Source organism: Prionailurus bengalensis, chromosome D2, assembly GCF_016509475.1.
Source record: "Prionailurus bengalensis isolate Pbe53 chromosome D2, Fcat_Pben_1.1_paternal_pri, whole genome shotgun sequence".
Lineage (NCBI taxonomy): Eukaryota > Metazoa > Chordata > Mammalia > Carnivora > Felidae > Prionailurus > Prionailurus bengalensis.
Window position 1 is genome coordinate 44,210,369 of NC_057351.1, and position 12,024 is coordinate 44,222,392.

At 48.8% G+C, this 12,024-nt stretch overlaps 1 protein-coding gene across 2 annotated transcripts in view; it reads right to left on the bottom strand.

The window, feature by feature from the left end:
- Positions 1 to 12,024, bottom strand: part of GRID1 (glutamate ionotropic receptor delta type subunit 1) — a 699,728-nt gene that overhangs the window by 661,203 nt on the left and 26,501 nt on the right. The window lies entirely within an intron of this gene.

Here is a 12,024-nt window from a genome sequence, read left to right on the forward strand (position 1 = left end):
CTCACAGGTTAAACTGAAGGCAAGGGTCAAGCATGTGCCAGACTACCCAGCAGGCAACCAGCAAAGTGGGAAGCCCCAAAACAAGAATATATTTTAAAAATAATTTGGTTTCAGGACATCTGGGTGGCTCAGTCAGTTCAGCATCCAACTTTCGCTCAGGTCATGATCTCATAGTTCATGAGTTTGAGCCCCTCTGTGCTGACAGCTCAGAGCCTGCAGCCTGCTTTGGATTCTGTGTCTCCCTCTCTTTCTGTTCCTCCCCCACTCATGCTCTGTCTCTCTGTCTCTCAAAAATAAATAAACATTTAAAAATTTTCATTTAATTTAAAAAATAAAAATAATTTGGTTTCACAGTCATCCTGAAAAAACCTAATACTTTTCTTGGACATCATTGCATATATGTTACAGTTTGGTGCTGTTTCTATTCTCAATTAAATATGAAGGTAGAGCAGCCTAAAACCCCAGGGCTCAGAGATTCCACAGGTCTCACTGTAACTCTGGATATGCACTAGTTATCTCTACCCACTTACTCTGCCTACTGCTGGAGACCACACGCTTCAACACCAGCATCTTAAAGAATTTATACAAGCAGCAAGAAAGTGCATCAAATCCACATGAGAACAACCCCACCACGTCAGTGGGCCCCCATCAACCCATCATCGTCAGTATTGAGTCTTGGGGCAGCATATACTGCCCTTTTAAAAGTTTCATCATTGAGGGGCGCCTGGGTGACTCAGTTGGTTGAGTATCCGACTCTTGATTTCAGCTCAGGTCATGATCTCACAGTTTGTGAGATCGAGCCCTGTGTCAGGCTCTGAGCTGACAGTGTGCAGCCTGGTTGGGATTCTCTCTCTCCCTCTTTCTCTCTGCCCCTCCCCCCTCAAAATAAATAAATAAACTTTAAAAAAATAAAATAAAATAAATAAAAATAGAAAATAAAAGTTTCATCACGGAGCACTGAGGCCAGTGCCTCTGTTAACTGTGTTTGCAATGAACAATTTGGATCAATAAATATGTGATAACATTTTGATTAACAATTAAGGCCTACTAGAATGGCATACATGATGTATGTAATATAAAAAGACTCACATCAATTAGGGAAATGCAAATTGAAATAACAATGAAGTACGGCCTGTCAGCTATCAGATGGGCAAAACTCAAAAGGCTGATAATATCAAGTGTTGGCAAGAATGTAAGAAAGCTGGTGTTCTTCTTACAATGTCAAGTGGGAGCGCATATTGATTCATTTAGCTTTCTAGAGCACAATTTGGCAGAAGCTACTGAAAAATTTAATTGTGCATGCCATTCAGCCAACCAGCTCCACATCTTGGAATCTACCCTGATGAATACTCATCAGCATGTGTAAGAATTTTCATCACAATATGGTTTGTAATTATGAAAAATCAGAAATAACTTAAATATTTCTTAACATGGAAACATGTTATGGGATTTTTTAAAAAGTGATAGATTTATGGGTGCTTGGGTGGCTCAGTCAGTTAAGCATCCGACTTTGGCTCTGGTCATGATCTCATAGTTTATGAGTTCAAGACCCACATCAGGCTGTGTGCTGACAGCTCAGAGCCTGGACCCTGCTTCAGTGTCTCCCTCTCTCTCTCTGCCTCTCCCCCATTCACACTCCGTGTCTGTCTGTCTGTCTCTCTCTCTCCCTCTCTCTCTCAAAAATAAACATTTTTAAAAAGTGATAGATTTATATGAAATAACACAATGAGCTCACCAAGACATATTAGTGAATAAAAATTAGCAAGGTAGAGTATAATATGGGTAGTCAGCATTATTTATATATTCAGAAGCATTATTATTATTGCTTATTATTAGGTATTATTTATATATACAAAGCAAAACTCTGTGCAGTTATCCCTGCTTTCCAAAAGTTCTCAAGATGCCACTTCAATTTCACCAAAGACCTACATTAATACAGTAACAGCTTTTTTTCATAAAAGTGCAAATCCTCTTTGGGTTTCTTTCGGTTAGCAAAACAGATACTAATGTAGGTCTTTCATAAAAAGCAAAATGGTGTCATTTGAACTTTTGGGAAGTAGGGGATACTCTTTGCTTTATACCATTTTGGCCCATGAAAAGTTTCAAAGGAATGCTCTTATCTGTATTCCATTTTGTATGTACATAAATGTAAATACCAAGAGAAAGTTCTGGAAGGATATACAGCAAACTGATTTCAGTTTTCCCTCTGAGGAGGGAAATGGCACTTCTATTTCTTTTCATTATCCTTAACTCTTTTACAGTGACACTTATCTGTGTGTTATTTGTGACATTTAAAGAAACAGAAGGACTAAGCTTTAAGACAAATCCAAGTGAAGAGAATGAGCTCAACCATATGAGAAGGAAGTCTGCAAAGACCAGAGGCTAGAAGATGTAAACAGCAGTTCTCTATATGGTTGTGGTCCTGGCAACATTTATCTATTTTCTTGTGCTTTTCGTTAGGTCCTAATTTTTCTATGAAGTCTAGGTATTGCTTTTACAACCGGAAAATTTCAGGAAACATGTTCATATGCAAATGGCTGGTGCCCCATTGCTCCCACTGGGAGAAATTCCCTATAGAGTCTCTCACATTTTGAGAATTAACTCGGGGTCAAGAGCCCCAGGACTCGGCACCTGTCCTGGCACCCTCAGACTTGCCATGTCAGTGGGCCAAGAGACACTGGACTCGGGGACTCACTGAGTGAGGCCCTTTAGCTCTGTTTATGGCCCTCTCCATGAGGGCCCTGGCTCTCCTCGAGGTCACCCCCAGCCCTCTACCTGTCAATAAGCCCAGAACTTCCCTGTGCTGCCAAGCGCTTTTAAGAGAATAGGGCTTGAGATTCAGATAATGAACTGCACACCCCCAAGGTTGCCACCCTGGCATGGGTAAACAAAGCCAAGAAGCACCAAGTGAGGAAAGAAGCATGGGCATGGAGTCCTCAGCAAATATCTGCCAGCATCTTCTTCCACATGTGGGGATAGACGCGGCAATCTCTTCCCACCCCCTGAAGTGAAATAATGAGCTGGCTGCCTGGCTCACCTGCCCTCCCCAGCCCTGCCAGCCTCACACATACACGCTGCCTGTGGCAGGCTCCACCAGGCTGCCTCTGCCCCCCGCTGTGGCCCTGCCACATCCCTAAGGACCGTGTCAGGATTTCAAGGACCCTCTGAGGCAAGTAAACATGCTGTGGTTACAGAGCACCACCAACCCCTAACGAGCCAGGGGTCTATGGCCCATGTGGTTGGAGGACAAGAACCCTAACATGTCACCATGAAACCAAGGAAGGAAGACAGTTATGTCCAGAATCAGAGCCTGTGGGCTGCCTTCCCTGGGTAGAGCTTGGGGCAAGGGACGCCCTGCCTTTCAGCCAGAGGATGAGAGCAGGCCCAGGGAAGGTGAGGGGAGGGAGGATCACCCCATCTGGCACTGAGAGAATGGCCCAAATGACCTTCAGCATGTATATGCTACCTTCTGGGCCCATCTCCTGCGCTAGGCCACTGACCCTGTCACCAGCAGCTGGCAGTACGTGCATGTCCCAGGGGCAAAATCCCAGGGGACGGGGCCCTGGTGGGGTCTTGCTGTTCGACCCCACATTCCAGCCTCCTCCTCACCCATACTTTGGACAGCTCCAGATTTAACCCCAGGGACCCAGAGCCTTGATCTTCCTGGAGAAGTTGGAGGGAACCTCCTCCAATCCAAATCAGCCACAACAGGGCTTAGCAGCCACATCATCAAGGGCTCCTCACTGTCCTTAGATTCAGTTCAACAGCCTGAGCATTGCAGCCTCCTCCCCGGCTCCTGTCCAGACCCCATGCTGCTGCCTCCATGACGCCCCTTCCCGACACGCTGAGCTGGCCAACAGGCCTTGCCCTCCCTTCCCATTACCTGTCCCTGAAGTCCCCCACCCTGTCCCTGGAGCAGTCAGGCATCAGGGCCTGTATCATGGATGTGGCTGTGAGCTCCCTCAGGACAAGCCCTCATCTGTTTCCTCTGAGTCCCCAGCCCCAGGGAGAGGCTCAATAAATATCAATGAATGAACCAGACACCCAGGGCTTCCCTCTGACCCCAGACTCACCATTCCCATCCTGGGGAGTTGTATGCATACCCCTTCCCTCCCGGAGCCCTTCCCTTCCTCCTCTAGCTCTCCATCCTGCCCAGTGGAGATCTTCAGACAGGCACAGGACACCCCTGGCAAAGAGCAGGCGGCACTGCCCTGCCCCACAAGCTTGGTCCCCGGTCAGCAGGCTGGCAGTGCCACCAGGGCTGAGCAGATCTCCCCCTACACAAGTTCACCCACAGCCTGGAGCTCAAGAGAGGGCACGGGAGCAGAGCCTTGGAGACTGCACAGTAACAGCATGGTCGACCATACCCACTCCCCAGCCCTGACTGAGCTGAATGAGGCAGTGGCCGTTAGGGTCCCCACAGTGCTGAGCAACAGGAAGGCCTAGACAGTCCTCATAGTTCGTGCAAGGCCACGTAGCCGGAAAGCAAGGCTGGAAACTAATCCTGGTGTGGCACACGGCAAAGTCCAGGTGAGGCCAGGTGCAGGGTTTCCTGGAAAACAGAAGCCAGGAAAGCCTGGCTGGGAGTTGACCCACAAGTACGGGGCACCTCCCTCATGACAGGCAGGCCCACTAAACATCGAGCACGTCCCAGCATGGGAAGTGAGGCTGGAGGACCAGCTCAAGGCCATGCAGCAAAGGGGCAGATTGCAACGCCCAGGAGGCAGCCTGTCAGCCTATAACCCTGCTCGCTGTGGTGAGCACAAAGGAAGAAGAGAAGAAAAGCAGGGTGGCAGGAAGGGAAGGCAGGCTGTGTGTCCTGGGCTGGGCTCAAACCCAGGCCTCCTGAAAGGATGTCCCATCACAGAAGGACTGCAGGGGTAGACAAGCGGGGGAGGCTGTGGCCAGGCCAGTGCATTCAGGCAAGGGCCAGGAGACAACCACGGTCACCAGTGCAAAGATGCAGGCGTGGCTTGTCCTTGTGGGATGTGCTACAAACTCCACTTCTCCCCACCCGTCACGTCTCCAGCTGTCAGAGCACTGCAACTTCTGTAAGCACCTCCCCAATTCCCCCTGGCCATTCTGGTCAGGCTGGGCACCTCTGAGTGGGGCAGGAAGCACACCCAGAGCTGCCCTGACAGGGTCTCCCACCCTGGCCACTACACGACTGAGCCTGAGAAGCTCCAAGAACAGCGAGGAGGGTGGCTCAGAAGATCAGTTGCCACGGCGGTGCCCCCTCCCCCCCCCCCCGCCACCAGGCACCCACAGCACCATTTGAAACTTCACAGCCAGAGTCAACACTGCTGAACATTCCCACCAGTGCCCCAGCCACGCAGGGGTGGAGGCGGACAAAGACTGCCAGGCTCCCCGCAGGGTTACCCTAGGACCCCAGGAGCAGGTAGAATAAGAGCCCAGACTTTGGGGTGATCAGACCAGAGTCCCCAACTCAGCTGTCATTTCTACCCCAGCTCTGTTCCCCGGGGCAGGCACTGAGTCTCTCAGTTTCCTCACACGTACACAGGCTGTCCTGAGCAAAAACACACTAGTGCCTGTAACACACCTGGCACAGAGCGGATAAAACAGGGCTGCTTCGTCCTCTCCAGAGAGATGGGTAGCCAGCCCACCATCACTGTTAGATCTCACTGGACATGGCGGGGTAGGCAGAGCTGAATCAGATACAGACCCACTGCCCCGGACACTGGTCATCTTGTCGGATGGGGACGTCACAGTGAGCAGGAATTGACTGTAGGGGACAGACCAGACACAAGCCGGGGAAGCATGGGGGCAGACCTGAAACATCACAGCCACCTACATATGTGAAAACATGCTGAGTCCAGACCATTCACTTCAGAGCTTCCATCCAGATGGAAAAACTGGATCCCAGGGGTGATACGACTTCCCTGAGGTCACACAGCCAGCCAGTAGGAGGGCGGGGCGTGGAGATGGCTGGCCGTGGCCTTCCCCACCCTCTTGGGTGGACTGGCTCTCTCACAGTCTTCTCCTACTCTCTAGAATCAAGATGGACTTCCTGCCTGAGGAGGGAAGGCTACTCGGGTGAAGGATGGGGAAGACAGTCCATGGAGAGAACAGGGAGACATTCCAGGAGGAAAAAACAAGACAGACAGAAGCCAGCAAGTGGGAGAAGCAAGGGGTAGTGGGGACCTGGGAAGGGGGGCTGGGGATCCCCTTCTGTCTCCTTCAACACCACGTGTGGTGGACACTGTACCCCAGATGTCTCTTCTGGAATTAAGGATTCCTGGAACACTGCTTTCTGATGCTCTTTGCCGACAGCCTCCAAAGGGGACCGCCCCAGCTGATGAGAAATCCTGTGCCCAAGCCACATCCCATTCCTGAGGCAGCCGCCCCAGGGCTGAGTGGCAGGGGGCATGAAGGCCCAGCCCTCTGTCCCTGAGTCAGGAGGCCTCTGTAGGGTCACTGCATCTTGTCTTCAGAGCCCCCCGGGTGTCCTTCCCTGGGATGGCTTCACCCCCTCTCTTGCCTCTTGCCCAGGACTCTGTCCCTTTCGTTCCTTCCCCAGGTGTGGACCCCAAGAGTGCCTGCTAATAGAACCTTAAAAGCCAAGCTCCACATATATTTTGGAAATTAACCCCTTGTTAGACATATGATTTGCAAATATTTTCTCCCATTGCCCCCTGTTGACTGTTTCCTTTCCTGGGCAAGTTTGTAAGTTTCTAAGTAGTTCCATTTGTCTGTTTTTGGTTTTGTTGCATGTGCTTTTGGTGTCTTATCTATGAAATCATTGACAAGACACCTATCATGAAGCTTCCCCCTGTGTTGTCTTCCAGGAGTTTTACAGTTTTAGGTCTTACAGTTAAATCTTTCATCCATTTTGAGTTGATTTGGTGATTTTTGTGTATGGTATAAGGATCTGATTTCATTCTCTTGTATGTGGACATTCGGTTTACCCAACACTACTGGTTGAACAGACTACCCTTTCCCCATCGTGTGTATTATTGGCACCCTTGTCAAAAATCAGTTGACCAAACAAATGTGGTTTATTTCTGGGCTCTCTACACTGTTCCATTGATCTACGTGTCTCAGTAGCAAACAAACAAGGACAACAACAAAGACACTAATAACCCAATGAAAAATGGGCAGAGTACTTGAACAGACATTTCTCCAAAGAAGACAAACAAATGCCCAACAGGTACATGAAAAGATGCTCACACCATCATCACAGAAATGCAAACCAAAACTACAAATGAGGGGCACCTGACTGGCCCAGTTGGAGAAGCGTGCAACTCTTGATCTCGGGGTTGTGAGTTCGAGCCCCACACTGGGTGTAGAGATTAGTTAGATAAATAAACTTCAAAAAAAAAAACCTACACATGAGATATCACTTCACACCCACTAGGAAGGCCACAACCACAAACAAACAAGCAAAGAAGAACAACAAAGTAAAGGGTATGGAGAAATTGGAGCCCTGTGCACTGTTAGTGGGTCCAGCCCACTTTTGAAAACAGTATGGAGGTTCTTCAAAAAAAAATTTTACAAAGAACTACCACATGATCCAGCAATCCCACTTCTGGATATATATATCCAAAGGAAATGAAAACAGGATATCAAAGGGATATCTGCACTCCCGTGTTCATTGCAGCTTTATTCACAATAGCCAAGATGTGGAAACAAACTACGTGTCCATCAATGGATAAATGGATAAAGAGAATGTGGTGTGTCTGTAAAATATTATTCAGCCTTTAAAAATTTTTTTTCAACGTTTATTTATTTTTGGGACAGAGAGAGACAGAGCATGAACGGGGGAGGGGCAGAGAGAGAGGGAGACACAGAATCAGAAACAGGTTCCAGGCTCTGAGCCATCAGCCCAGAGCCTGACGCGGGGCTCGAACTCCCGGACCGCGAGATCGTGACCTGGCTGAAGTCGGACGCTCAACCGACTGCGCCACCCAGGCGCCCCTATTCAGCCTTTAAAAAGAAGGAAATCCTGCAAGATATGACAGCATGGATGAACCTTGAAGATGTCCTACTAAGTGAAATAAGCCAATCATAGAAGGACAAATACTGCATGATTCCACTTATATAAAGCATAAATGACAAAGTCATAGAAACAGAACGGAATGGTGATTGTCCAGGGCTGGAAGGAAAGGAGAGGTGGGGGACACTGTTCAAGAGCTATAAAGTTTCAGTTGTGCCAGATGAATAGGTTCTAGGTTTATGCCATCAATCATGTACCTATAGTTAACAAAACTGTATCATGCACTTAATCTGTTAAGATGGGAGCTCATGTTAAGCATGCTTACCACAATAAAATAAAATTTTTAAGTCATTTAAAAAATGTTTTAACTTGTTTTCCAAACTCCCTGCCTCATCTCCGTGGGGGATTCCTTTCCCCACCTTCCAATAATGCTTTCCAAAGTGCTGCCTCCGGGACATCTCAGCCAGGAGCTCTCACAGGCAGCCCCAACTCATCAACTTCCCCAGCTCCTCCCCAACTCCTCATCTCAAGGATGGCAACCTCTACAGGCCTGAGCCCAGACTCAGCCTTCAGCCTGACCCCCCTTCCTTTACCCCAATGGCCAGAATCCAACCTCCATCCTCTTTCCCTGACCTTCACAAGCCCCTCCTCACTTCTCCTGGCTGCATCATCAGCCTCTCTGTCCTACCTTCCACCAGGGTGATCTCCCAGAAACACAAATCTCATCAAATAACTCCAGCTTCAAATCTCACCCAGCTCCTCTTTGAGATCCAGCTCCTATCCTTGGGACACCCATTTACCACTCAAATCTCCAGCCACATCTCCTTCCAGACCTTCCCTCATGGCAATGACCCAAAAAACCACTAGGCACTCCTTACACATCCCATACAACTCCCCAACTCTGCTTAGATGCCATCCCCCCACCACCATCTCCTATCCTTAACTTCAGACAATTTAGCCAACTCCTATTCACACCTCAAAACCCCAACTCAAGTGTCCCCCAGGAAGCCCTCCCTGACATCACTAAAAAGCAAAACTTCTCCCCTAGTCTAAGCCACTTCTATGATAATTTTCCATTTATTCCATGAACTGTAATTATTTCTTTCCCACATAGATCCACTCTTCCCCACCAGACTGGGAGCGTGTTGAGGGGAAGAAATGTACCAGAGTCATTCTGGAATCCCCTGCATTTAGCACAGAGCCTCCTTTACAGCAAGCTCTCAATAAACATTTGTTGAATGAATGAATGAATGAATGAATGAATGAATGTTGAGAGTATAACTGAATGAATAAATGAATAAATCCACTCTAGCACTGGACGCCAGCCATCTCCTTGTCCCCTCCCCCTTCCTCTCCCTCCCCTCTCCTCCCTCGCCTCCACTCTTTCCTCATGTTGTGCTCAGCCTGTCCAGGGCAGGACCCTCACCTCCTACATCACTCAGGGCAAAGGCTGCTTCCCCTCCCTTTTGCCCCCTGCCCCCTTGGCTCCCTCCCAGCCCTTCTAGCCCATCCATCTGCTTGACTAATGAATAGAACAACCTGTGCTCCTTTTCCAGGGAATGTGCCTGCCTTAAACTGCTTTGAAGAACACAGCACCTGCTCACATATCAATTAAAATTATAATTAGGTGGTGAAAGTATATAATTAAAATAACACGTTCCATCTCCCTCATTTATTGCTGCTGCTGGCTGTCAGGATGAAGTGAACCCGTTCTTCAGAGTGGGGTGGGGGCAGGAATCACTCTGGTCTCTGAACACACCATGCTTCCCTTCCTAGTGTCTCTTCTCATACGAGAAGCAGATTCCCAAGGCTGCCCTTATCAACCTGAGTGAGAAGTGTTTTCTGTCACTTTCTCAGCCTTTACACACTCCCTGTACCTCATTACATATGGCTCATATCACATGTCAGATTGTCCAGGCCTCCATGACTTTGTACATGGAGTGCTATCTGCCTAGAATGCCCTCCTCCCATTTGTGTGTATTAGAAACTCCTATTTACCCTTGAAAACCCAATTTTGATTTTCACCCATGCTGGATTATGAGAACACAACAGGGAAAGATGTGTTATCTACTTTGAGGAACATACATTGTTGTCCATGATGGTCCCCGTGCTCCAGAGAAGTAAAATGAGTCTTCCTGATCCTTCCCCATGGCTGGAGGGATCTCCACAGGCCCCCAGTGGAGGGCAGGGAGAGGAGAGGCCCTCCCAACATCTTTGGAGAGGTGACCATGGGTCGTGCAAGGAGTTGGGAGGGCTGTCCCTGCTCTCCCCCATGTGCCATTCACAAAGCATCTCTTCACACAACTCCCACGCGTGTGTCAAGGGCCTACCGTGTGGGGTCCCTGTGCTGGGTGCTGGGGATACAGCAGTCAATAGGAGAGACCTCACGAGCCTGTGTTGTTATTTTTAAGATGCAGACAATCATAGCTACTTTCTAGGGCTGGTGAGGAATAAAATGACATAGCAGCATGTCCCAAATTGAGTTCTGCACAACTAATTCTACAAACTGCTGTGGGAGAAACAGTCTCTGTGGTTGCATACATTGTGACCCAGCTAGATGCTTCTCTTAGAGACATCACCATGTGCATTGGCATACTTAAGGCTCTGAGAAGTCCTGCAGTAAAGAAGCCTGTTAACTTTTGTCAGCTCAGTTGTGAACTCTTGCAGGCTCAGTTGAATGTGGAACTTTCTTTGGCAGGGCATTTAATCTTGTATAATTACTGCTTCACAAAACCCATTTTGGAAACGCCAAGACAGCATATGTAATACCCCACGGAGTACCCTGTACCTGGGAGGCACTCAATAACCGTGAGTCTCTCTCTGCCTTGGTGTCCTGAAGAAGGCAGAGGGACAAAGCAGGGCCTCAGCTGCCCACAAATCAGTGTGGTGCAGCTGCCAGTAGCTGTCACACTCAGATTTTAGTGGTGTTAGCAATGAAAGTCAAAGTAAGTTTAATTTTGAAAAGGCAAGGAGTGATTTCCCCCATGCTATGCCAAAACAGGACTGCAGCAGCATGAGCTGGGTGATGGGCACAGCTCCTGGCTGGGAAAATCTCCGCATAGCACCATCAGATAGCAGCTGGCTTCTCCCAAGCCACACTCCTGTTCTTCTTAGCAGAATATGCCACTTGACGGATTTACCTGTCAGGGCCACTAGCTGGCCCCCTGGATGGCTGCGGATTTAACAGGCCTGTGTTCTGGAAAAGATGTCCCTGCAGCCACCGATGTGGAAAGGGACTGAGGGTCTGGGAGACCCCAGGTTTGGCTGAGCATGGTTTCCGTGAGTCCTCAGGAGCCAGGGAAGGGACAGGAGCCCAGTGGTCATGTGAACATCACACCTGTTGATCACAAATGTCACCCCTAATGGAGTCAGGAAGGTGGAAGGGCCTGTGCTGGCCACAGACCACTTCAAGTTGCCTTCCTAGGAATTCGATCATTGGACTTCTGGGTTTTTTTTTTTAAATTTTTTTAACATTTATTCAATTTTGAGAGACAGAGTGTGAGTGGGGGAGGGACAGAGAGAGAGGAAGACACTCCGAAGCAGGCTCCAGGCTCTGAGCTGCCAGCACAGAGCCCGACGTGGCACAGACCATGAGATCATGACCTGAGCCAAAGTCAGACGCTTAACTGACTGAGCCACCCAGGCGCCCCAGATCATTGGACTTCTTAATCCAATGCCATGTCTTAGAAGGAGATTTGTTTCATTGTGCTTGCAATAAAGCGTACATGTGCACACATTAGAAATCACCAGTGGAGGGGCGCCTGGGTGGCGCAGTCGGTTAAGCGCCCGACTTCAGCCAGGTCACGATCTCGCGGTCCGTGAGTTCGAGCCCCGCGTCAGGCTCTGGGCTGATGGCTCGGAGCCTGGAGTCTGTTTCTGATTCTGTGTCTCCCTCTCTCTCTGCCCCTCTCCCGTTCATGCTCTGTCTCTCTCTGTCCCAAAAATAAATAAACATTGAAAAAAAAAATTTTTTTAAAAAAAAGAAATCACCAGTGGAGATCAGACTGGAGTGAGGGCTTCTGGGACCATCAATGTGCCAGGATCACAGCATGTGAAGCCTACTGGTTCAC